The sequence below is a fragment of the Vombatus ursinus genome, unplaced genomic scaffold, assembly GCF_900497805.2.
Source record: "Vombatus ursinus unplaced genomic scaffold, bare-nosed wombat genome assembly UNPS02014773.1, whole genome shotgun sequence".
Taxonomy (NCBI): domain Eukaryota; kingdom Metazoa; phylum Chordata; class Mammalia; order Diprotodontia; family Vombatidae; genus Vombatus; species Vombatus ursinus.
In genome coordinates this window covers 4,902,557-4,927,692 of record NW_020954551.1, presented here as the reverse complement: position 1 = coordinate 4,927,692, position 25,136 = coordinate 4,902,557, and the positions used below count along the sequence as shown (strand labels likewise).

The 25,136-nt window shown below is 41.1% G+C and overlaps 1 pseudogene; it reads left to right on the top strand.

Moving 5' to 3' along the window:
* The first annotated feature begins 4,837 nt into the window (after positions 1–4,837).
* Positions 4,838–5,259, top strand: LOC114044326 (annotated as a pseudogene).
* Positions 5,260–25,136: the final 19,877 nt, after the last annotated feature.

The following is a 25,136-nucleotide window of genomic DNA, read 5'->3' as shown; positions in this document are numbered from 1 at the left end:
ATTACAGTTCAGAGCTGAAAAGCAACTCAGAGACCATTTAGTTCAACCCCCTCCTTTTACTGGGGAGATTTGAACCCAGGCCCTCTGAGCTCTTCTCCAGTGCCCTTTCTACCGCACCAGCCTGGGTTTCAACTTTCTCTCTGTAGGGCAAGGACTCATTCCAGTTGTCTGCAAGGGTCTGGGGAACTTTCTTGGCTAGAAAGCAACCTCTTCCATGGAGTCTGCTGCTGAACCTCTGCCACCATTAACTAAGTGCCCCAGTCCAAGGGAGGGAATGAAGCTGTTCCAGGTTTTTCTGTAGGTTGCAACAGCACCCACAGGAGTTTTTATCTGTGAGGTTGGAGACTTGAGAGGGAAGATAAAAAAGCATCTGGAAATGGCAAGAGGAGCAGGCAGGCGCCCAAGTCTTTGATCCAGGCAAGCTGCAGGTGTTTGCATCATTTTCTCAGGGCTGGCACAGTGGCAGAGATGGCCCACTCCTAGAAAGTGCTGGGCTCCAGCTGACAATTTCACGGCACATCTGGCCACAACTATGTGCTCTTTAGGAGTGCTGGCGGGATCAGGAAGCTGAGTGCAAGCCCTATGCATGCAGCTCTGGCTTGCAGAATGGGATGGAAATGCATTTATTAAAAACTGTGTGATGGGGGTGTGGTCAATGGAGCTATATACACACATACAAAAACACATGTATACATATACATATACACTATGTAGATATGTGTATATATATACGCACAATGTTTATATAAACAGTATTTATATATATATACAATGTTTATTTATATATAAACATAGTACTACTACTATTTAATTTAAATGTTAAATGTTTTGCAAGCCTTAAAGCACTCTATAAACATTAGAGATTATATTATTATTTTTCCATTATTATGGAAAGTCAGCTAGGACTTGGGCAGGGAAAGTACTTATAACAAGTGGAAAGGTCTAGAGGTCTAGAGTGTAAACCTAAGGAAGATGGTCCCCAACCAATCTCTAATGTATTGAGAATTATCCATCCTCCATTCAAGTTCACTTCTGATGCCCTTTATAACACGGAAATGAATTTGGGCTCTTGCAGGCTGTGCCAGTTGACTGAGTTCTAGGCGGTTCTATAGCAGTAGAAAGATTTAAATTATGGAACAGAGATGTAGCGCTGAAAGGGACCTTTGGGGTCATGGAGCCCAACTCCCTCATTTTAAAATGAAGAACCAGTCCTCTGAGAAGTTAAGTGAGTTGGCGGAGATCGCACTAGGTTCAAGGGTTAGAGTGGGGTGAAGTGTTGGACCTTCAGCAGAGGTAGGCGTGTGAAGGTCAACATCTAACAGTCAATGGGCACCTTTTTGCCTAGTTGGGAATGAGACAATGGGGTATTGAGGGTTGTTTGGTGAAAGGAAAGGTTCATGACTCCCTTCAGTGGCATCAGGTGGGGGTGGTCTTTCTTCCTGCCATCCATCCCCTTGTGATCTACAGTGGAGATATAAAAGATCCCTGTCTCTCCGCAGTAGCCTTTAGTGGAGGTGGCAAACCACACTCCAGTGAGCGGCTAAAAGTTTCCTGTTGGAAGAGAACAGGGTGCAGCAGGTACTCCCAAACAAATTCTGTTTTCTCCGGCAAGAACAGGAAGAACATATCTTCCTATGGATAGGCTTCATTTTCCCTGGTGTCTTTATTGAATGTCATCTCCTCTAGAGAGCGCTCTCCTTTGATACCTACTTGTGGGATAGATTGTCTAAGTGTGCCATCCAAGGTTCAGCCCCCTAACGTAGGGGAGACGTCATCAGAAGGTTGGCCAGCTTGATGTGAATTGTTTTGACGGGAGGAATTTATGAAGACTGCTTACTAGATTCTGGAACAGTTCCTTTGGATATTGCTGGATCTGTCTATTGCTCTAGGCCCAGCTCCACAAATGAAAGGGGTCCCACTGACAAAAAGCTGGCCTCTCTGGTTTTTGTTTGTTTTCCTTTGGCCAGAGCAAGTGCTTAAAACATCCAGTCCATGTGGAATGAAATGGAGTGACTTCTAGGGCTATATCCCAGAAAGATCATACAAATGAGAAAAGGACCCACATGCACAAAAATGTTTATAGCAGCTCTTCTTGTGGTGGCAAAGAATTGGAAATTGAGGAGATGCTCATCAATTAGGGAATAGCTGGAAGAGCTGTGGGTTTGATTGTGATGAAATACTATTGTGCTATAAGAAATGATGAGCAGGATGGCTTCAGAAAAACTTGGGAAGACTTATATGCTGGAAGGAATATCCATGCAAATAAAATCATGAATCTTTTGAAGTATTGAATTAAGCATTGATTCAATTCATTTAAAGTCAGTGAGCATTTATTAAGCACTTTCTGTGTGCCGGATAGCATCTAGTGGATACAAACAGGAAAATGAAACAGCCCTTTTCTCCAAGGACATTGATATTCAGTCATGCCCAGCTCTGTCTGACCCCATTTGGGGTTTTCTTGGCAAAGATATTGGAGTAGCTCGCCATTTCCTTTTCCGGCTCATTTTACAGAGGCTCACAAGGTTAAGTGACTTGCCCAGGGTCACACAGCTAGTGAGTGTCTGAGGCCAGATTTGAACCCAGGAACATGCTACTTTTTGAAGGCACATACATCACACATACATAATATTAACTATATACAAACAAATAAAATGTCATTGTAGTGGAGGTTGCACTAACAGTGGTGCAGAGGGTCAGGAAAGGGCTTTTGTGTATCACTGTACATAATCTGAACCCTGAAGGGACCCAGGGATTATAGGGAAGTACATGCAAGAAGGGAGAACGTTCTCAGAGTGGCCAAGTCTGTGCAAAGGCATGGAAATGAGAGGTAAAAGACTCTTTTCAGGGTATAGCATCATCAACTCAGTTTGGTTGGAACATGTGATAGAAAAGTGAGAGTAACTGGAAATAACGAAAGATCCATTGGCACTAGATTTTGAAGGTATAAAACGTTAGAGCATCCAGATTTTCTCCTGGAGGCAGTAAGAGGCTGCTGATGTTTCTTGAGTAAGAGAGTCACTGTCAGAATTTAGGAAATCATCCCCTCAAATCAATGAGTTTCCTCATCTCTAACATATTGAAAATTCTCCGTATTCCAGTCAAGTTTTCCTCTGATGCCCTCTTGTGGCATGGAAATGACTTTGGGTTCTTGAAGGCTATGCCAGCTGACTAATCTCTGGTAGGTGCTATGGAGGTGGAAAAGTGTGGATTATGGATCAGAGATCTCAGGCTAGACGGTACTTTTGAGGCTTCTAGTTCACATCCCTTATTTTACAAATGAGGAAACGGACTCCTTAGGCGTGCTCAGTCATTTGCCTGGGGCAGTAAGTATCTGATATCGGATTTGAATCCAGAACCCCTGATTTCTGAAACAGTGAGTTTTCCATTGTACCACAAAGCCTGAGCGTCGGGCTAGCTGTCTATGGCTCAAGGCCCAGCTCCACAAATGAAGGGAATCCCACTGACAGAAAGCTGGCCTCTCTGGTTTTTGTTTGTTTTCCTTTGGCCAGAGCAAGTCCTTAAAACATCCAGTCCATGTGGAATGAAATGGAGTGAACATTTATTAAGTACTTACTCTGGGCTAGAAACTGTGCTAAATTTTTTTTATAAATATTATCTCATTTATTAGAGTGAGATTTAAGTTAATGATGGAAATATAAACACCAATGAAATAATGAATTTTCCTTGAACTATAAAAGTCATTATAGAGAATAATAGCATTACTGTTGGTGGAGTTGTGAACTAGTCCAATCACTCTGGAGAACAATTTGGAACATTGCCCAAAGGACTATAAAACTGTGCATACCCTTTGACCCAGCAATAGCACTTCTAGGGCTTTATCCCAAAGCGATCATACAAATGAGAAAAGGACCCACATGCACAAAAATAGTTATAGCAGCTCTTCTTGTGGTGGCAAAGAATTGGAAATTGAGGGGATGCTCATCAATTGGGAAATAGCTGGAAAAGCTGTGGGTTTGATTGTGATGAAATACTATTGTGCTATAAGAAATGATGAGCAGGATGGCTTCAGAAAAACTTGGGAAGACTTATATGAAGTGATGCAAAGTGAAGTGAGCAGCACCAGGAGACTATTCCACACAGAAACAACAATACTGTTGTTGTTACTGTTGTTCAGCTGTTTTTCAGTCATTCCTGACTCTTTGTGACCACATTTGGAGTTTTCTTGGCAAAGATACTGCAGTGATTTGCTATTTCCTTCTCCAGGTCATTTTATAGATGAGACTGAGGCAGACAGGGTTAAGTGATATGCCCAGGGTCACACAGTTAATAAGTGTCTGAAAGCAAGATTAGAATTTAGGAAAGGGAGTCTTTCTGACTCCAGGCCTGGCACAATGCCCACTGTGCCACAAAGCTGTGCCTGACAGCACTATTGTAAGGACGATCAAATGTGAAAGATTTGGCTACACTGTTCAATATGGTGATCCAAGAAAATTCCTAAGAACCCATGATGAAAAATGCTGCCTGCCCCCAGAGAGAGAACTGATGAACTCTGAGTGCAGATTGAAGCAGACTTTTTTTTTGTACTTCCTTTATTATTCTTGCTTTTGTTTTGTTTTTGCTAATATGGAAATATGTTTTATATGACTTCATATGTATAGTGGATATTATATTGTTTGCCTTCTCAATGGGTGGGAGTAGGGCTGGAGGGAGGGAAAATTTTGGAACTCAAAATTTAAAAGAAAATGAATGTGCAAAGTAAATAAATAAAAGATTTTTTAAAAGGAGATTGCATTAAGAACCTTTCTTGAGTTTGGTTTGTTCCAGTGCGCCCTTTTAATCCCCTGTACCTGCTGAGCCTCCAGAGAGCATATTAGACATGGTACCCTCGTGGGTGCCTGCAGTTGGTTTCTCACTGTTCCCAAGCATCGGCGGTATGCTGGGATCCTGGATGAAGTTCCATCACAGCATCTACCTTACTGGATGCTGAGTCTTCTCTGGGGGATGTTGTTCACGGCTATGAGGTATGGCTCCTACCTGATTTGGAATGAGCTGGGAGGCTTCACAGAGAAGGCCCTGCTACCTCTAGGACTCTATGTGGGGCAGCTGGCTCTCATCTGGGCCTGGCCACTCCTATCCTTTGGTGCTCACCAACTGGGCTGGGGCCTGGTGGAGATCACATAACCATTGGGGCTGCACAGCCTTCTGCCTCCTGTACCCTTACCTAACCTGGCCACAACCCTGAATTACTGTGTCCAGTGGTATAACAAAGACAAAAAGAGTTCCCCTAATGCTGAATAAAGGAGCTCTGAGCTCTCTGTTTGAGATGGGTCTCTGAAACAAGATCAGGGTGTTGATAAAGCTGACTTGAGGCTCTTAACTGGAAGTCTTCTCCTTAAGCAGGTCAACTTGGCAAGGAGACAAAATGCATTCTCTCTAGTAGGTGGGGGCCACTGAAAAGATGGCATCTCATTTTAAAATTCCCTAATGGTGTTTCAAGATATGATATGGAAATTGGGCTATGACTAATTTCAGCTTTTTAATGACCCTGTGCTCCACCATAAATCAGCCCTGTGTCTGTCAGCAGTAGAACCAAGCCACTATTTGGTGGCTTGGTCTCACCATTTTGGTTATACTGTAGTGGCTCATGGCCCAACTTTTATATGCAAATAAATTACTCAACAACAACAATAACAATAATAACAAAAGGAACCTTCCTGATAGATTCCCTTAAGTGGATTTAAAGGAGAACATGCACAAATATTGCATGGCATGGGGACGCAAGGTACTGTGACGACCCAGTAGAATGTAAGTTCTATGAGGTCAGAAACTGCTTCACTTTTGACTTTGAATCCCTAGGTTTAGCCTGGAGCAAAAGTAAACCTTAATAAAAGGTTGATTAATTATATCTTGGAATGGAGAGTGTATCTACAGGGATGACTTAAAAGATGTATAACTCTCCAACCAAATTGCACGTGTGGCGGTTCATTCTGGAAATACGTGTCTTTCTTCCTTTTGCAAATAGAAGGAGTTTCCAGGTCATCGCCAAACAATCCTCAATTCCCTCATTTACAGTATTGTACAACATATTAATAGACTTTACAATGTATTCTTCATTTAAAGAGCCAGGGATTATTTGCAAAGAATTCTGCACGGTTCTTTATCCTGCCTTACTCCCTGCGGTGCCCTCCACTTTCTGGCCTGAAGCTTGATCGATAAACATGCTTTCCTGTCTGCCAGGCCTTTCAGTCTTCCAATTAGAAAACCAAAGCTAAACATGCAGTTTCATCATAAAGTGACAGCAGTCAATTCTGGCTCAATGCTGAATGCAGTATGCTGATTTTCAGGTGCTGGTATAACAAAGGTGCATCAGCTTGGAAATCAACAGAGATTTCTTTTAGCCAAGATACATACACTGGCTTCAGCAAAGCATCATCTTTAGGATTCAGAGATGGAGGCTCTTTTACGGATGTTGAATGAGGTGAGAGCTTTGAGTCCTAGGACCTTAGAGCTTAATGGTTATCTGTGGCATTGGGCCATTAGATTTAATGCTGAGAGAGACCTAAAGGTCTTCCAGCCCAACCACATTGCTTGAGAGATGAGGTAACAGGTACCCCAGATGTTCAGTGGCTTGTTTAAATCACATAGGTGACAAGTCTAACAGGTCATATTCTGCGAAAGGGGAATGGACCACATCAGGAGGTGGTGGGCTCATACTCACTGTGATGGGCTCAAAGACATGTTAGGTGACTGTTGTTTATAGAGGAGATTCTGGTTAAGGGAAGAATGGTCGAAGTGGCTTTCGAGGTCTCCCATACCCATTTGAAGGTATGCTCTTCCCGAGTCAGGATCTTGTCATGCATTGTCTTTCTAGCCTCAGCAGTTTAGCATATGGCCTGGCATAGAGCAGGTGCTGAAGATACACTTGTTGGTTGGTTTTTATAGAACTTTGCCTCCTCCCAACAAGGTTAATCTGTTCATTTAGGTCCTTAATTCCATCTCTTCAAATGCCTTTTAGAAGATTATATGTCTACATGTGTGGGGGGCAGGAGAGGAGTACTGAATTCGGCTCAATTCACTAAATATTTATTTTTAAAGTTATTTTTATTGATACCTTTTATTTTTACATCATCATCATTTCCAAATATATATTCCTCTCCCCTTACTCAGAGAGCCAACTTTTATAAGAAAGAATAACAAAACAAACAAAAAAAAACTTCAGCAAAACCAATGAATACATCAGTGAAATCGGACAGTATATGCAATAATGCATTTTCTTGTCTCTCCTTTAAACTGCCCCCCATATTTAACCTGTTGCAAAATCTTGCCATTTCTACCTTTACAGTATCTCTCGTATGTGCCCGTCCTCTCCTCTGACTCTGATACCACCTGGTACAGGCGTGCATCACCTCATGTGTAGACTGTCAAAATGGACTGCTAGTGGGTGTCTCTGCCTCGTGTCTCTACACTCTAGTCCATCCTGTTAAAATGATCTTGCTAAAGTTGTTGTTACTATTGTTTGTCTTTTGTTCTCAAAGAGGACCAGTGACGTCTTAACTTGTATGTGAATTCAATTTAAGTGAGGCTCCGCTGGGTTCAAGTCTTACCATATCACCCTACCACACCCTTCCCCCCACCCCCAAGACACACACACACACACACACACACACACTCAATAAATTCCAATGGCTTCCTGTAACCTCCTAGATTAAATACAAAATCCTCTATTTGACTTTTTTTTTAGGCAATTGGGGTTAAGTGACTTGCCCAGGCTCACACAGCTAGTAAGTGTCAAGTGTTTGGCCTGAGGCCAGATTTGAACTCAGGTCCTCCTGACTTGAGGGCCAGTGCTCTATCCACTCTGCCACCTAGCTGTCCCCTCTGTTTGACTTTTAAAGCCCTCCAGCTCTTGGCCCCTTCCTCATTTTCCAGTCTCCTTACTCTTTAATCTGCCCCCATAGACTCTTAGTAACTCTGGGCTCCCTGCTGTTCCTCAAACTAGACACTCCATCTCCCCACTCCACTTTTCATTGGTCATCTTCTACCGCCTAGAACTCCCACATTCTCATCTTTGCCTTCTCTGTTCTCTGACTCCGTCCAAAACTCAGATAAAATCCCACCTTCTGCGAAGAAGCCTTTCCTCATCATCCTTCCTGCTGGTGCCTCCCATCTGTTGATTATCAACAATTCTGCTCGTAAATAACGTGTTTGTATCCAGTTGTTAATAGCTTCTCTCTTTCATTAGACTACAAACACTTTGGCAGTGGGGACTACCTTTTGCCTTGCTTTGTATTCCCAGCGCTTAGTAGAGTGTTTAGCACACAGAAGGTGCTTAATAAATGTTTGTTGACTGACTGTTGAGGAACCATTATACTTATATAATATTCACCTTGTTTTAGGAGGGTTCTTTTCCTTCACATTATTACAAGTCTTGTGTATATTTCAGCAGTTATTTATTTGTATGTGATACTATATTTAATATTAGATTGTGTTTAGTATATTTATTATAAATATATTAATATTTAATAATAATGGATATTAATTTAAATTTAAGCTAATTTAATATTCATTAATATTAATATATATTAAGTACCTACTATGTGAAGGATATCATTAGGATAGAACAGGAAAAGTTCTCCTGGGCTGAAAATATAAACACACACACACAGAGTTCACAAAAGAACACTGGACTATGGAGCCTCTTGTGCAATGCTTCTGCTTGAAAACTGGAAACTACTAAGAAGAAGTGATATCTGTTGAATGGCTGCCTAAGGAAATCTGTAAGTGATCCTCCAGCCAGACCCTGCCCTCCTCCTGCCTCTGGCTGGGGGGTGGCAGGCTCCGCCGTAGCCGAGCACTTACTCCAGGAATGGGCCCCTGTTGACATTTAACAACGTCCAACAGGCAGGCGTGCAGACGTGTGATGAGTCCGCTTTCAAAGCTCACGCGGATCTCAGTCATCGTCAAGCTCCAGGGTCTTTTATAGGGGGCTGCTTCCCCTTAGGCTTAGGTTTTTTTTTTTTTGTTCCTATATGGAGATCAACTGGAACCCATTGACACCTGGCATCCTGCATCTAGAGATGGAAGGGCAATAGAGGCAGCCTGGTAGGGCAATGATTAGAGTACCTGACTTGGAATCAAGAAGAGCTAAATTCAAATCCTGCCTCAGCTTAAGAACAGGGTGAGCCTGAGCAAGTCACTCAACTCCTGTCTGCCTCAGTTTCCCCCTCTGAAAATAAGGATAATAGCAGCAATTACCAGAGTTGTTGTGAGGATCAAATGAGATATTTATAAAGTGCTTTGCAAACTTTAAAACACCATATCCATACTAGTTATTGTTGTTAGCCATCTAGCCCAAACCCCAAATGACTTTCCCAAGGTCACTGTCATAAGTAGCAGAGCTTGGATTTGAGCCTAGGTCCTCTGACTAAACCCAGCACTCTTTCAGCTGTATTGGGCTACTGGTCCCTACCTTTCCCTTATTCCCATTTCTCAAATGTTCTCATAAATCCACACTATTTGTTCTCCACATCTGGGGCCTTCTTGTTCCCCACCTCATCATGCTCTCAGTCTCTATTTCATACCAGGGACCCCCTTAGCCTCCACACCTTAGATCGCTTGCGCTAATTCAACCTTTCACTGTGGCTCTGTGCTTTGACCCAGGTCCACACCATGGCTTTGCTACTTCACCTCTATGCTACCTTGGACAATTCACTAAACCCATCTGGGCTTTGGTTTCCTCATGTTGAAAGTAAGCAGATTGCATTAACTGACCTCTAAGGTCCCTTTTATCTCTAAATCTGTGAATTTTTTATCCCTTTCCCCTAGGGTCATAGCACTGATTTTCTGCATCCTCCAGCCCCTATCCAAGGGCAACACTAACTCTCTATTAGCTTTTCATTTTTCAAGGTCTCTGCCCACAACACGTTCCTCGCCAGGTGGCCAGATCTCTGACCTTCGTTATCAAATACCACTCACCAGTAAGGGTACATGTTGATAGGACCTACCTAGCTGGCAAATTGGCAGATATAACTGACAGCTGCAGATTCATGCCACCTTTCCCACGCAGCTGTCTGCTATGCATCTTGCATGTCCCCTGAGCCTCACATTATGAGCTCCAGAGGAGGGTTTCCAGGAGCAACAAATATTGTTTGTGGAATATTTTCCATCTTTGCAAACTCTGTGAAGAACATTGCTTCAGGTAGCCTCACTTATTGGGGAAACATTTTATGCTGAAAAAATACATTCTTTAGCAAGGTTTTAATTAAATGTTGGAGAGAGTTTCCATGGGCTAAACTTAATAATTTTCCTTGAGCTATTTCAACATTTCAATGAATCTGAAGCCTCATTCACATGGATATGCCCTTCAGCATGGCAGATTGTAGCATGTTTATCCCTTCATATCCTGTGCAACTCATGTCCTTTCCCAAATCCTTCACAGGATGTTCCCTCAATGCACCTGGTACCACCCTCCAGGACTCTAGACATTACATGGATGCCCATAAATCCCACTGGTTCATTGTTCTTCTGCAATGTATGAGATCCACTTATGTCCCTAATGGAATGCCTCATGCTGTTACTGCTGGTTGGTAGTGTTGCATAGGATTCAAACCACCAGTCACTACTACATTACCCCCTGGGCACCCCTTTATTCTTGGGAAGCTGTGGTATTACAGGCTTTCAAGCAATAGCATCACTGGAAGAATATTGATCTTCTAAAGATAGATATGTGCTTGTAAAAGTGTTTGCCACTCTTATGAAGGACATGGAGGACATCTAGCAAAGAGTCCAAATAGAAAACAGGTTCCGTAAAAATGATCAGATTTGTCAGATACTTCTCTTTATGGATGATATTGTGCTAATTATATTAAGCACCACAATATTGCAGAGCCTCCTAAATGGGATACAGAATCATTCAAAATTGTAGGCTAATTATCCACATGGGGGGGGGATGGAAGGACGCCTATTGTTCAGTTAGATGGGAAAACCATGGAACTGGTCCTTGGGTACATTAATGTTGGAAAACACTTTAGATGGACAGTGAATTGACCAGGCAAAGGAGAACAGGCTCAATTGATTTGGGGAAATTGAAAACATGTTCCATGAGCCCAAGCTTCTGCCTTAAACAAAGGCAAATGTTAGCATCAATAAACTTTTATTATACCAGTTAAAAAGGCTTCAAGGCAAAGTCTGGTGGATTTCTATTTATCTGTCATTTGAGGTCCAGCCAAGCTAACTCAGAGAGGGTCAGCACCAGAATTCTGGCCATTGGATGGTCCATTTTTTTGAGCCACAACATCTCATGAAAACTATTTATTAAGGTAAAGTGGGGCTACTATCTGTATTCGGGAAGGATTAGTGACTATCATTATCACAGGCCTCAGACTTATAAAATATTAGTAGACAAGTTATAACACAGAAATTTGTGTCTCTGAACATCTCAGCCTTATCCTAGCCAATCCATCATCCACTTAGCTGCCAATGCAATTTTCCTAAAGTGTAGGTCTACCCACTTAAATGCCCATTCAATAAATTCCAGTGGTTCCCTATTACCTCTAAGATCAAATAAGAACTCCTTGGTTTGGCATTAAATTCTCTTCATAAGCTGGCCTTTCCATATCTTTAAAGTCTTAGAGATTTTCTGAATCATTACTTCCCTCCACAAGTTCTAGGGTCCAGCCATATTGGTCTGCTTCCTGTTCCTTATGCACAACTTGGCAGGCCATTCTAGAGCTTAGGCTCTGCTGGCATAGGCTTGAAGAATTACATGTCATCTTCATGCAATTATGTTGACAGAGTAGGACATGAGGGGAAGACCTTATAAGGCTTGTACCATCGGCAACTCATCAAGGTGCTTTGATCTCATTTTCTGGTAAAAAGAATAAACTCATCTCCCTGAGTTCAAATCTGGCCTCAGGCACTTACTAGCTGTGTGACCCTGGGCAAGTCACTTAATCCAGTTTTCCTTAGTTTCCTCATCAGTAGAATGAGCTGGAGAAGGAAATGGCAAACCACTTAGTGTCTTTGCAAGAAAACCCCAAATGGGGTCACAAAGAGTCAGACGCAATCGGGATGACTGAACAACAACAACAAAGCTATATCTCAGAAGTACAATATTCAGCATCATGCCTTCTAGGTCAAAATAAAAAAGATAATAAACCACACTCCTTTTTTCCTGATTCTCTTTGTGATTTTGATGTGCATTTATGAGACTTATGGTTGGCATTGCAGCTAGGGTCTTTGGCCATGGAAAAAATTCCTATGAGAGGATTCTATCTGAATGCAGTTTAATAAGCATTTATGTAGCACCTACTATATGCCAGGCACGAAGATGCAGAGAAAAATGCAGATTCCTGCCTTTGTGCTCACCAGCACTGGGGCCTAACCAGCTGGGCCAAAGGCTAGGTCTGAATGGCAATGAGCCAGTTTTATCTACGGGCAGGTGCATCCATTTCCTTTGGTTACACCAAGGAAATCAGAACCTTTTTTTCCTTTAAATCACTCATTGAGTCGATTCAGATTCTTTCATCTCCAAGAGAAGTAACATCATATAGAGAAAGGATACTTGAGATACAGTTCCCACCTTGCAGAGAGAGCTAACTGTGTGATCTTGGACAAATCATTTCATCTTAGAGAATTTCAAAATGTGAATAAGAAGAGCTCAGCAACTGTTTTGTCCAATCCATGCCAGAAAGGGAAGCTATGCTATAATAACTACCATTTATAGAACACTTTACGATTTGCAAAACCCTTTAAATATGTTAGCTCATTTGATCACTGCAACAATCTTGTAAGGTAGATATTATTATCACCAGGTTCAGGTGAGGACACTGACAGAAGCCTAACCTCTCACAGATTCAGTTTCCTCGTCTATAAAGTGGAGATTATAATGATACCTCTCCCCCAGGGCTGTTGTGAGGATAAAATGAGATAAATACTATTCATAAAGTACTTTGCAAGTCTTAAATCTCTTAATGAATACTAGCTATCATTAGCTATTATTGTTATTATTATTATTATTACCACATCATACTGCTGGCCCATATTGAAATTGCTGTTCGTGAAAACCCTCAGATTGCTTGCAGACAAATGCCTGCCTCATCTTGCCTCTCCTATGCTTGAGAAGGTTATTTTTTTTAACCCAGGTTTAAATTTTTTCATTTAATCTACATGAAATTCAACTCATTCTGCTTGGTGTAATGTCCCAGCCTATCAAGAGCTTTTTGGATGCTGCCAGTCATCCAAGCGTCGGTTGCCCATCCCGGCTTAGTGCTGTCCTTAGATCAGAGAAGCAGGCCATCTCTGTTGCTAGACACATCACCAGATGAAAGAAGGGTCTCCATTTTCCTCATCTGTAAAATTTGTCTGAAAGAAATCAATCAAGGACCTACTATGGATCATGCTAGATGCTAGAGATAGACATAATCCTTATTTTAAAAGAGCTTATGTTCTAATGGGGGAGACAACAGTTTACACATACACACACATATATAATTGTGTATAAAATAAATATAAAAGAATAAACACACATAAAGATGAGACAGGTTATGTACCCATCTCTAAAATTTTATGATTTCTCTCCTCCTACCCTAGAGTCTTTGTTTAATTATCTTTAATGGGAAATAGGGGCATACTAAGGAAACCTTAAATCATCTCAACATTTTCCATAACTAAGGCTATATCTTAGGGCACCTGGGTGGCACAGTGGGTAGAGTGTCAGGCCTGGAGTCAGGAAGACTCATCTTCCTAGGTTCAAATCTGGCGTCAGCCACTTACTAGCTGTGTGACCCTGGGCAAGTCACTTAACCCTGTTTTCCTTAGTTTCTTCATCAGTAAAATGAGCTAGAGAAGGAAATGGCAAACCACTTAGTATCTTTGCAAAAGAACCCCAAATGGGGGTCAAAAGGAGTCAGACAAAATCTAAATGACTAAACGACAACAACAAAGCTGTATCTCAGAAGCACCATATTCAGCATCATGCCCTCTAGGTCAAAGTAATTTTAATGAAATCAAGCACCTTACCAAGTGGGAGCTGAGTCAAAAGGTGGCATCTCCTGAGAGTCCACTGAAATGCTCCAAAGGAATCCTGAGAAACAGTGGAACTGGCAGTTCAATCCTTGCAAAGCTTGGACATAGCCCCTTGACAATGTCAGTCACACACAAGCATGCATCACATCACAGGTAAGCCTAGAGGGAAGAGGGGGAGAATGTGTGTTCGAACCCCAGGTTTCATTACAGGAAGAAAAGGAGCATTTGTTAGTATCCACAGTTCACTCATCCCCTTGTAATTTTATATTCACATTCCTAGTTGTAAAGCCTGTCAGGGGGGAGGCCAGACAAAAGAACTTTGCTTGCCCTACCTTGCATGTTTGCCGGTATTCACAGCTGGGGCTCCTTCTGCACTGAGTTATAAGGTATTTAAAATGAGAACCCAAAGGCTCACTCGCCAGGAAAACAACCAGAGGAACAGAGGTCTCAGTTTGCCCTTGATTTGTGCTCTGAGTTTTCATTTCTCACAAACCAAGGCTGAATATTTTCCTCTCAAGTTTCTCTCGAATGCCTCTTTAAAATGCATATACAGCCTGGTCCCCTATGGTTGCATTTGGTATTTGACCGCTTCTTGGATCTCAAGCCTAGCATTCACCAGGGGAGCCAACGCTGGTACATTCCCCTAGTCCCTACCACCAACCATCCCTATTAGTCAGCCCTGTAAGATTTCCAGCTTTATTTTTTTTCTTGTTTCATTTGTCTATTTTTATTTTTGTAAATAGCATTTTCTATTATTTTTTTGTAAATAGTATTTTCCCCAATTACATGTAAAGATGGTTTTCAACGTTCATTTTTAAATAAGATTTTCACTTTCAAATTGTTTCTCCCTCCCTCTATCCCATCCCCCCTCCCCAAGATGGCAAGCAATCTTATATAAAACATACATGTGCAATCATGTAAAGAAATTTCTACATTAGTCCTGTTGTGAAAGAAGAAACAGAACAAAAGGGAAAAACCATAAAAAAAAAATTAAAATGGTATGCTTCGATCTGCATTAAGACTCCATAGTTCTTTCTCTTGATGTGGATAGCGTTTTCCATCATGAGTCTAGGAATTGTCTTGGATCATTGCATTGTGAGAAGAGCTAAGTCTATCAAAGCTGATCATCGCACAGTGTTGTTGTTACTATGTACAATGTTCCCCTGGTTCTCTCACTTCACTCAGCATCAGTGCATGTAAGGCTTTCCAGGCTTTTTCTGAAATCCACCTGCTCCTCATTTCTTATAGCACAATAGTATTCCATTACATTCGTATACCACAACTTGTTCAGTCATTCCCCAATTGTTGGGCATTTCCTCAATTTCCAATTCTTTTACACCACAGAAAGAGCTTCTATGAATATTTTTGTACATATGGGTCCTCTTCCCTTTTTTATGATCTCTTTGGGAGACAGACTTAGTAGTGGTATTGCTGGAGCAAAGAGTATGCACAGTTTGATTGCCCTTTTGGCATAGTTCCGAATTGCTCTCTAAAATGGTTGGATCAGTTCACAACTCCACCAACAACGCATTAGTGTCCCAATTTTCCCACATCTCCAACATTTATCATTTTCCTTTTCTGTCATATTAAGGGCTCCCAGCTTTATAATCTTACAAGAAAGAGATGGGCTATGGAAACAGGAGGGGATATTGACATGCAAACAATTCCTTTGCTTGTTTGTTTGTTTTTAAAGACCTTTGTTTGTATTTTTTAAGACCTCACCTAGATTTTTTTTTCTTTATCTCTTTATCATCTGGGCTCAACAGTAAGAGAGAACCTAGATAAATCACAGCTTGCACTACTGGGACATATATACTTGAACATCAACCTACATAAAGAGCTCATTAGAAAAGTAGTTACAAGGAGATAAATGAATTTCCAATGAAAGCTTGTTGCAGACCAATGTCCTCATAGTGAAAAGGCGTTGGGCTTGGGATGAGGTGGGATTAGTTCCCCAGGGAAGATTTCAGAACTTTCACACCAAAACAACCATTGAATGAATCTGAGGGGGAAATTCATTCATACTTTGACACAACCATCATCTAATTGATGGAGACATTCTTTCCAATGGTGTAGATGTCACCCAAGGAGGGGCTTTTAGTTCCAGCCTTGGATATTAAGCATTTTCATCAGCTCCGCCTGGAGGAAAAGCCAATCACTGATCTATTCAATAAGAAAGATGAGTAGTAGGGTCAGTGAAGTGGCATCTGCTCCAGAAATATCTCTTTAAGTTGTTGCCATTATTATTGTTATGATAGATTCATTCCTCAATCTTTATTTTTGATGGAGTTCAGATGGAAACAATCTTGGAATAAGTCTCTATGCTACCATCATTCTTTTGTGTTGATTGTTTGGCAGACTACTTCCTGGATTGATGAAATAATATATTTTTGTAAACGAATGGAAGAATTGGAATGTAAGTGCATCTTCTTCTATAGGCTCACTGCAAATATCTTGGAAACAACTTTAGATACAAACAGGGTGATGGGGATGATGTGTTCCTCATTCTGCTCCCACATGGTTTTGATTTGGGGGGCTATGTATTTTGAGAACATTTGATTATATATAGTAATAGTTTTTGTCATTACATTCTTCTCATCTCTATGTTTGATGGAATTCAGAGAGAAATTCTTGGGATAGTTTGCTATTTTTTATTATTCTTTTGTGTTTAGAACTTGGTGAACCCTTGCTCAGGTGGATAAAATGATTGGTATTTGTAATTTTAATTAAAGAATTGTCAGCATTACTCTCTTGTGTGCAAATGTTGGACCACAAGACTTCAAGTTCAGAACATTAGCAACTCAGTATGACATAGTAGATAGAGCCCTGCACTTGGAGGCGAGAAGATCTGAGTTTGAATCCCACTTAGGCAAAGAAAGGGAAGAGGAATAAACATTTCTATAGTGCCTATTATATGTCAGGCACATAAAAATGACAATTTTTGATAATGACAAGGCCGTTCACCTCTCTTACTCTCCCTTTTCTTGTGCATAAAATCGAGAAGATGATGGCATCTACCTCTGAGGATGTTGTAAGGATTATATGGGATATTATCTGTAACGCATATTCCAGTGCTCTATGAACATGAACTATACCACCTGACTCAAATCTGCCATTAAACAGATGAGGAAACTAAGGCTTACTAAGAGAAAGAGGCTTTTCCAAAGGCACATAGTGTATTATAGAACCAGGATTTGAACAGAGTTTCCCTGACTCTGATGTATTATGTCATGAGATTTGTTATGTGAGGGAGAGGGGGAGAGAGAGAGAGAGAGAGAGAGAGAGAGAGAGAGAGAGAGAGAGAGAGAGAGAGAGAGAGAGAGGGAGAGAGAGGTGAGCTAAGGAGTCCTAAAAAAAAGACTACAGAATCAGACTTGGAGAACTAGAAGGAATCTCAGAGGTCACTTGGTCTGATCTATTAGGGCAACTAGGTGGTGTAATAGATAGAGCACTGGATCTGGAGTCAAGAAGATCTGGGATCAAATCTGGTCTCAGACACTTATTAGCTGTGTGACCTTGGGCAAGTCACTTAACCCTTTTTGCCTCAGTTTCCTCATCTGCAAAATGAGCTGGAGAAGGAAATAGCAAGCCACTCTAGTATCTTTGCCAAGAAGACCTCAAATGGGGCCATGAAGAGTTGGACACAACTGAAAAAAATGACCAGATAACAACAAAAGTCTGATCCATTAATTTTAGAAAATTAGAGTGTGAGTCCCAGTGATATCAGGAAATCTGTCCAAGTTTCTAAGTACAAACATGGTAGAAACAGAATCCAAACCCAGGATCTATGATTTCAAATCCAGCACTCTTTCCATGCTCCCAGATTGCCTCTCCAATAAACAATGGGGCTTCCTCTTTGCCTCATGACAAATCACTTGAGACAAAAACATTTCAAGATAGCATTTCTAAGCGATCATTATTTGGGTTTTTATAGTAATCACCAGGAGTACCAATTGCTATTTAGTTCCGTACATGAGTGGGGCACACCCCTGCATCATAACGAGTTATGTATTTCAGCTGAGAAGATAACATGATCAGTTGCCCTGGACTGAGAACTTCCTAAAATAACTTCTTGGCTCCATGTGAGATCAGTTTTCTCAGAGTTTCCCCTCCATCACCTGCTAATTCAGGCCTCCAGGTGTTGATTTCATGTGGCTTCCTCAGATCCGAAAATCTCACCTCATCCCTTCACCTATGTAAAGTCTGACCTGACTTTGAGGACCAGCTCAAGCTCTACTTCCTTTGTGGAACCTTTCTTGTGAGTTTTTGAGCCTCAGAACTGTGCTTGTACTTAAAATGAAGAGACTCCATACTGTCATATACTTCTGTGGGCTGATTTTAGCTTCCAAAGCAGCCTGGAAACTCCTAAAGAGCAGGGATTTGTCTTATAAACTCCTTGTAATTCTCCACAGAGCCTAATATAACTCTGGGAATAGATAGAACGGCTTTCACTTGCTGGATCAATGAGAGAGGAAAGGGCAGTGGCTGTGAAGGCAGAAGGTGGAGTTGAAAAGGTGACCTACCTCCCAGGTCTTTTCTAGGTCTTAATCTCTGATTAATACGTCTCTTCCAGGTCTAAACCTATGGTTGACATCAAACTACTAATTTTATTTATGATTAAAATTTAACTTAAAAATGAGTGGCCCATTTTTCCTGTACTCTTTAAAAATCCCTAACCTGCTCTATTGTTTCAATCAAAGATGCAAGATGTAGTGTAGAGAGCTCTAGTCAGGGAATCAGCACATCTAGGTTCAAATCTTGGCTTCCCCACTTATTAGTTATGTGAACTCAAATTTCTACGAGTCATTTCCTCTCTCTGGGACCTGGTTTCCTCACCTATGGAATGAGAGAGTTGGAAGAAATTATTTCTAAGGTCCCTGCTTTCCAACTCTGATATCCTATGATACCATGATCCACGTCCCAACAGGGACATCAATCTTGCCTGACGGCCAGGGAGGGACAATGACGTTCTTGTCCAAGACGTGTATAACTTTGATATATTTGGGCAGTGAAAGTTTAGCCTAAGATCATCCTGAAATCCATCTCTTCCTTAAGATTAAGAAATGATTAGGCTAGGAAGAAAGCAAGTATAACACTATGTCAGTCCGGCAGTGTATGGATAAATTCACCACGATGGATGGCTAGGGTTTAGGGTCCTCAAATGAGCTCTGTGAAATATCACCTCCACCTAGGAAATTGGTCCCCATCTTAAGGGCAGGTTGAAATGATATCTGTAGACAAGGGAGCTATAGAGGAGCTGAAAAGTAGATTAACTTTCATCCTATGAGAGAGCTGACAATTGTGCTAAGAAATTGCTGAATGAAGGAAGAGGTCATATTGAATAAATGACAGCTCATCAAGGTCAAATAACAATGTCTATTGGTAAGAGGAAATCATCCTTCTCAGAGGGAGCAGGGTTGTGCAAAGAGTCTAGTTGTCAGCTGAAGGCATGTGAATTCACTGGGGAAAAAATGTTAAAACTGTTTTCATGTTCATCTTGCACAAATGACATGGATGTATGATGCCAGAAGTTAGGACTCTACAGAACTACCATTTTGCAGGATGGAGTTTAATAGTCATAAACTGATGTCATTCAGTGCTAAAGGGACTTCAATTTATTGTGTAGAACTTTAGATAATATGTACAAATGAGTAAATACAAAATATATAGAAAGTAATGAGGCATTATTAAAAAAAAAAGAATCACAAGAAAGGGTGCTATTAAAAAATGTTTAAGTAAAAGAGGAATGGTTTGGTTCCATGGGGGAATGCAATTTCTTGGAGGGCAGGGAGATATTCATTTTTGTATTCCTAGCATGTGGCATGGTGAATAGCACAGAGTAGGCCCTTAACAAATGTTTGATGATTGATTGGTTAATAGCCAATGAACAATCCATATGTTTCACAGGTATTGTCATGATGTTAAGAGAAAAGCTCCAGATATCTTAAGAGGGCCTCTATTATTCAACTTATAAAAGAACCTTCTTCAAAAGGCCTTTCCCATTCCCTAATGCTTAGTGTCTTCCCCTCAGAGATTACTTTTAACTACTCTATAAATTTTGTTTATGTTTCTTTTAAATGATCTGTTGTCTTACTCATTGGAATGTTAATTTCTTGAGGGTAGGGACTCTCTTTGCATTTCTTTTTTATCCTCAGTGTTTAGCACTGTGACTAGCCCATCATAGGCACTTTTAGTATATCCTTATTGGCCGACAAGAATGACCCAGCATGGAGAGTCATGGATGGGTTGGCATTTGCACCAGTGGGAAGACCACTGTTATTGATAAGATCACAAATCCATATGAGTAAGTTAGTATACAAAGTAATTTCAAGAGGGAGGGAGTGCTAATGATTAGAGAAATTAGGAAGGGCTTCCTGGAGATAATACTTCACTCTGCAGTGCTTTGATGCAAGCTGGGGATCCTAAAAGTCTGGGACACAAAAGTGAGAGAGGATTGATATGTATGGGGAGCAAGACAGGTCAACCAGAACAAGGAACGCATCACATGAACTAATATAAAATAAGACTAAGAGGGTAAGCATGAGATATAGCAATAAAGACTTGAACAGGGGCAGCTGGGTGGTGCAGTGGAGAGAGCACCAGCCCTGGATTCAGGAGGACTTGAGTTCAAATCTGGCCTCAGACACATAACATTTACTAGGTGTATGACCCTGGGCAAGTTACTTAACCCCATTGCCTAGACAAAAACAAAATTAAAAAATAAAAAGACTTGAACAACCAGGCTGAAGAGTTGGTATTTTATACTAACAGCTATTGATAGCTATTGAGGATTTATGAGCTGTATGTGTGCATGAGGTGTGGGTGGGAGAGGGAAATGACATGGCCATATCTGTTTTTGAAGAACGTCAATTTGGTAGTTTTGCAGAGGATGGCTTGCAAAGAGAAAAGATAAGATAAGGAAGACGATAACAGATTGCAAAAGACCTATAATGCTAGGAGCCTTTGTTTTCAATTCTACCTTGGATATTAATTAGCTGTGTGACCCTGGGCATGTCCCTAACCTCTGTGAAGCTCAGTGGGAACAACAATAACACCTACCTCATGGTGTTATTGTAAAGATGAAATGAGATCATAAATACAAAGTGTTTAGCAAAACTTAAAGTACTATACGAATATTATTATCATCATTACTTACAAATGATTTAAGAGAATTCATTCCTCTGGGAAATCATTTCTCTGGGAAATCAGATGGGGAGATGTAATCATTTCACTCCCTTACAGTACTTCCAGCCCTCCATGCCATACAGAAAGAAAGATCAGACCAGCATCGTCCTCGTGATATTAACATAAAAAGAACACCACTTCCATCAAATCTAACCAGAAACAAAACAAAGGGTCATGCCAGAGAACTCTGTCTGCTGAATTTGCAGGGAGTAGCAGAGGTTGATTCTTTTGGCCATCCAGGCATGGTGTTCCTTATATTCTGTTGCTTGGTCTCTATCCTAGCATTTCTCAGCTCCCTGTCTCGGTGAGGTCCTCAGGGAAAACACCTCAGGGAAAACTGTGCCCTTCAGCTCTGTTTGCACTGAGGTTGATGCATCTTCCCACAAGCACAGTCAAACATTCTGGCTTCATCTTAACTAAGGGAAAAATGCAGTGAGTGGGTTCCCAAGTCATGTTATTATCCTTTCATTTGGGCAGTTGGTTTTGGCCTCCACATTTGGAACCATCTAGATTTCTCACCTGCTCGGTGCCATCATCCTAAGCATTGGCTTAAGTATTCTTTCTATCAGGCAGTAATGGGGTCATTTGGGACCTGTGGCAAACAGCAAGCCGACTGGGAGTCGTTTGCCAAATTTTACACATCTCTCCATTTCAGCACTTTAGATTTCTCCCTTTATTAGCTGAGAGAAAAGGAAACAAGTGGTACAAGGATGTGTTTCTCCCCACACTGCTTAAGTTCAAAAGAGACAGTGAGAAAAGGAGAGGAGAAGAGAGTGTGGATTGAATTCCCAAAGAGCCCACTGAAAGGATTCTTTTCATTCTTTGAGATTTTATATTCAGCTTCTGCTATGGTGGGAGAAACAGGAAAATGAAGAATGCAAAAAAAAGGAAAAAAAAAACCTAAACAAAGATCACCACCATTTTAGGAGAGGGAGAGGGAGAGGGATTTGGACTCTTTTTGGTGAATCTGTCATTAGTCAGGCAAGCCAGAGATTGGCGTGAGTGTGAGTGTGCGTGTGTGTGTGTGTGTGCACAAACATAAATATGAAATAATGTCTTTGTTTTCTCATGATTAAATAAAGAAAACTCTGTTTTTAGATTTAACCAGGAATAATACAAATGAGGAAGTTGGTGTGCCTTGAAGCCCTTTAGCAACACATTTTTATTACACAACTATTTGGAGCTTGGCATCAAGAAGACCAGCACTCAAATCCTGCCTCTGAAGCTCACTATTGGTGAAACTCTGGGCAAACTACTTAATCTCTGTACCAAGCAACTCCCTAGGACTTAGTGGCTAAGGCATAGATGGGTTGTGATCATCTTTGATGGAGGGAATTTGTATACTGGGAGGATCTTACACTAACAGGATTTTGGATTGTGATGTGGACAGAGCTCTGGATAGAGATGAGAGACTTAGCTTTCTGGATTTTTTGGGTTTTTTTTTGTTTTTAGTCACTAACTCACACTGAGACCTTTTATGAATCACTCAGTTTTCTCAGATGAGGAGGTTGTATTGGCTATCAAAATTGTGGGGTTGTTTTTCATTTTCCAAAGTTTCCAACTGTGACTTTATGTAAGCTAACTGGAGGAGACTCTTCTTTAAGGGGGCCTTTGTTATCCATGATAAGCATTAATCCATTACTAACCAACAAGCATTTACTAAGCACCTATGTGTACTTGAGTTTGAAGAACTTGAGCTACAAAGGTAAAAAGCAATCTATTCACACAGAGCTTCCATGCCACTAGAGTGAATGAATCCTACCTTCTTCAGAAAATTCTTAAGAAGAAATGGTGCGATTTACGGGAAAGTGACTCAAATGAGTTTCCAAAGAGAAGAAAGGACCTAATACCCAATTGACTGCATTAGAACTATAATAACTGAAGTGAACCTGTGATTCAATCCATGCAGAAAACTCCAGGTATGAAAAGGAATGAAGTTCAGCAGTATCTCCACCTTCTAGTTTTAGAAATTCACCAAGGGAAGCTGGAGAGATTCACCGGCCTTCCCTTGGTCATATACTCAGTACGGGTCTGAGGCAGGAATTGGCCTCCACATTTGGAACCATCTAGATTTCCCACCTGCTCGGTGCCATCATCCTAAGCATTGGCTTAAGTGCTCCTCTTTCTATCAGGCAGTAATGGGGCCATTTGAGACCTGTGGCAAACAGCAAACCTCAGGTCCCACATTCCATCTATCATGCTGGACCACGGGTCTGTACATCAGTTCATCAATAGACCCATTGAAGAGATGTGATCAGTTGGGGAGGACATTGTCTTGTACTAATGGTAATACACGGCCCATCTCATCTACATCTTTTGTAAGTCCCCCACAGGTGGTCTAACCTGGCCATTGGAGATCTTCTTTTGGATCTTTGTACATTTCATAGATGCCTGGACTTAAACTGTTCATCTACCATGTCTCCATTTGCTCTAGGGCATGCCATTATCTTTCCTAGTCATACATGTGCTTGATGGCATATTATGAGATGATGATGATGATGATGATGGTGATGATGACGCCACTTCTCATGTCAATCAGTCAATAAGTTCATGCTATGTAAAAGGCACCATTCAAAGAGCTAGGGAAATATTCCCTTTTCTCAAGAGGCTTCCATTCCGATGTTTTAATCCAAGTCACCACTGGCAATATACTAGAATCTGGTTATAACCGACTAGGTATATCTCCGTGGTCCTTTGGGTCACCTGGGATTCTCCTGAGGGGGTAGGGTTTTGCATGATTTATAGCCATATAGCACAACCAGAATCACGCTGGGGTTAAAAGATGGGAATTCTGTGATTTGGAGCAGCTGGGTATCATTGACAATCAATAGTCAGTCAACAAGCATTTATCAAACACTTACAATGTCTGGGACTACAAAGAAAGGCAGAAACGGGCCTTACCCTGAAGGATCTTTTAAATGGGGGGGGGGCTTTATTACAACGTTGGCAGCTGCAATTTAGAATGTCTTTGTATCTTTGGTCTTTTTTAGTTCTTTGCCAGTTATTACCTGGACAGTTCCTCCTATTTGTCCCTGATTCAATCCCTAAGTACTGATGTGGAGCTGCGAACGTTCTAATGGGTGAGACAGCATGTCAATAACTAGATTTATATAGACTGGGGAGAAGGCGATCTGAGAAGGGAAGGTACTAGCAGCAGGGGTGACTGTGAACAGCCTCCTACCAGAAATCGTGAATTTATATAAATGGTGTCCCCAAAGTGTTAGTTTTGGGGGGGACACTCTGTATATGTGGATATGGATATGTGCTGGATTAGAGGAGAAAATGGTGTGGGGAGAGAGGATGAAAGGAGAGAGACGCAGAGACAGAGAGAGGGAGAAACACAGAGAGAGAGAGAGAGAGACCAAGAGAGAGTATATGCATGAATACTTTGGAATTTTGCTTCTCATTTATCCATAGAGAGGGGAAGGAAATTTTTGTATCCTTAGCTGGCCTCATTTCTGCCTTCCTTCATCTAAGCTTTTGTTCTTATCACATCTGCTTATCTCCATTACTTCTGACTTCTCTCACAATTAGGTGGCCTGGTTTTCCAGGCAGAATGATAACTCCTCTGTAAGCAAGAATTTAGGAAAGGAAGTAATGGGGAAGGAAAGCAGCAGTTAGCAAACCCAATCATGTTCTCCTCAGTTTTGTATTAATGTTGATTAATGTTGAGCTATATAGTAGTGTAGGTGGAAGGGCATCTTGCATGGTCAAAGAATCCTGAGATGTTCTCAACAATGCAACATAATTACCGAGCTCCCGTGTCAGATACCTTTGGGCTGATCCACTGGGAAAATCCCCAAGTGTGCAATGATCCTTGAAATTTCTTATTTCATGTGCTCATGTTGGAGTGGATGGAGCAGGGATGTCCTGGTAAATGTTTAACGACCAGCTCTAGGGAAAAAATTGTGTATGATACATGTTAAGTTTAAGCTGCATAATGCACGTTTTCCTTCACTATATTA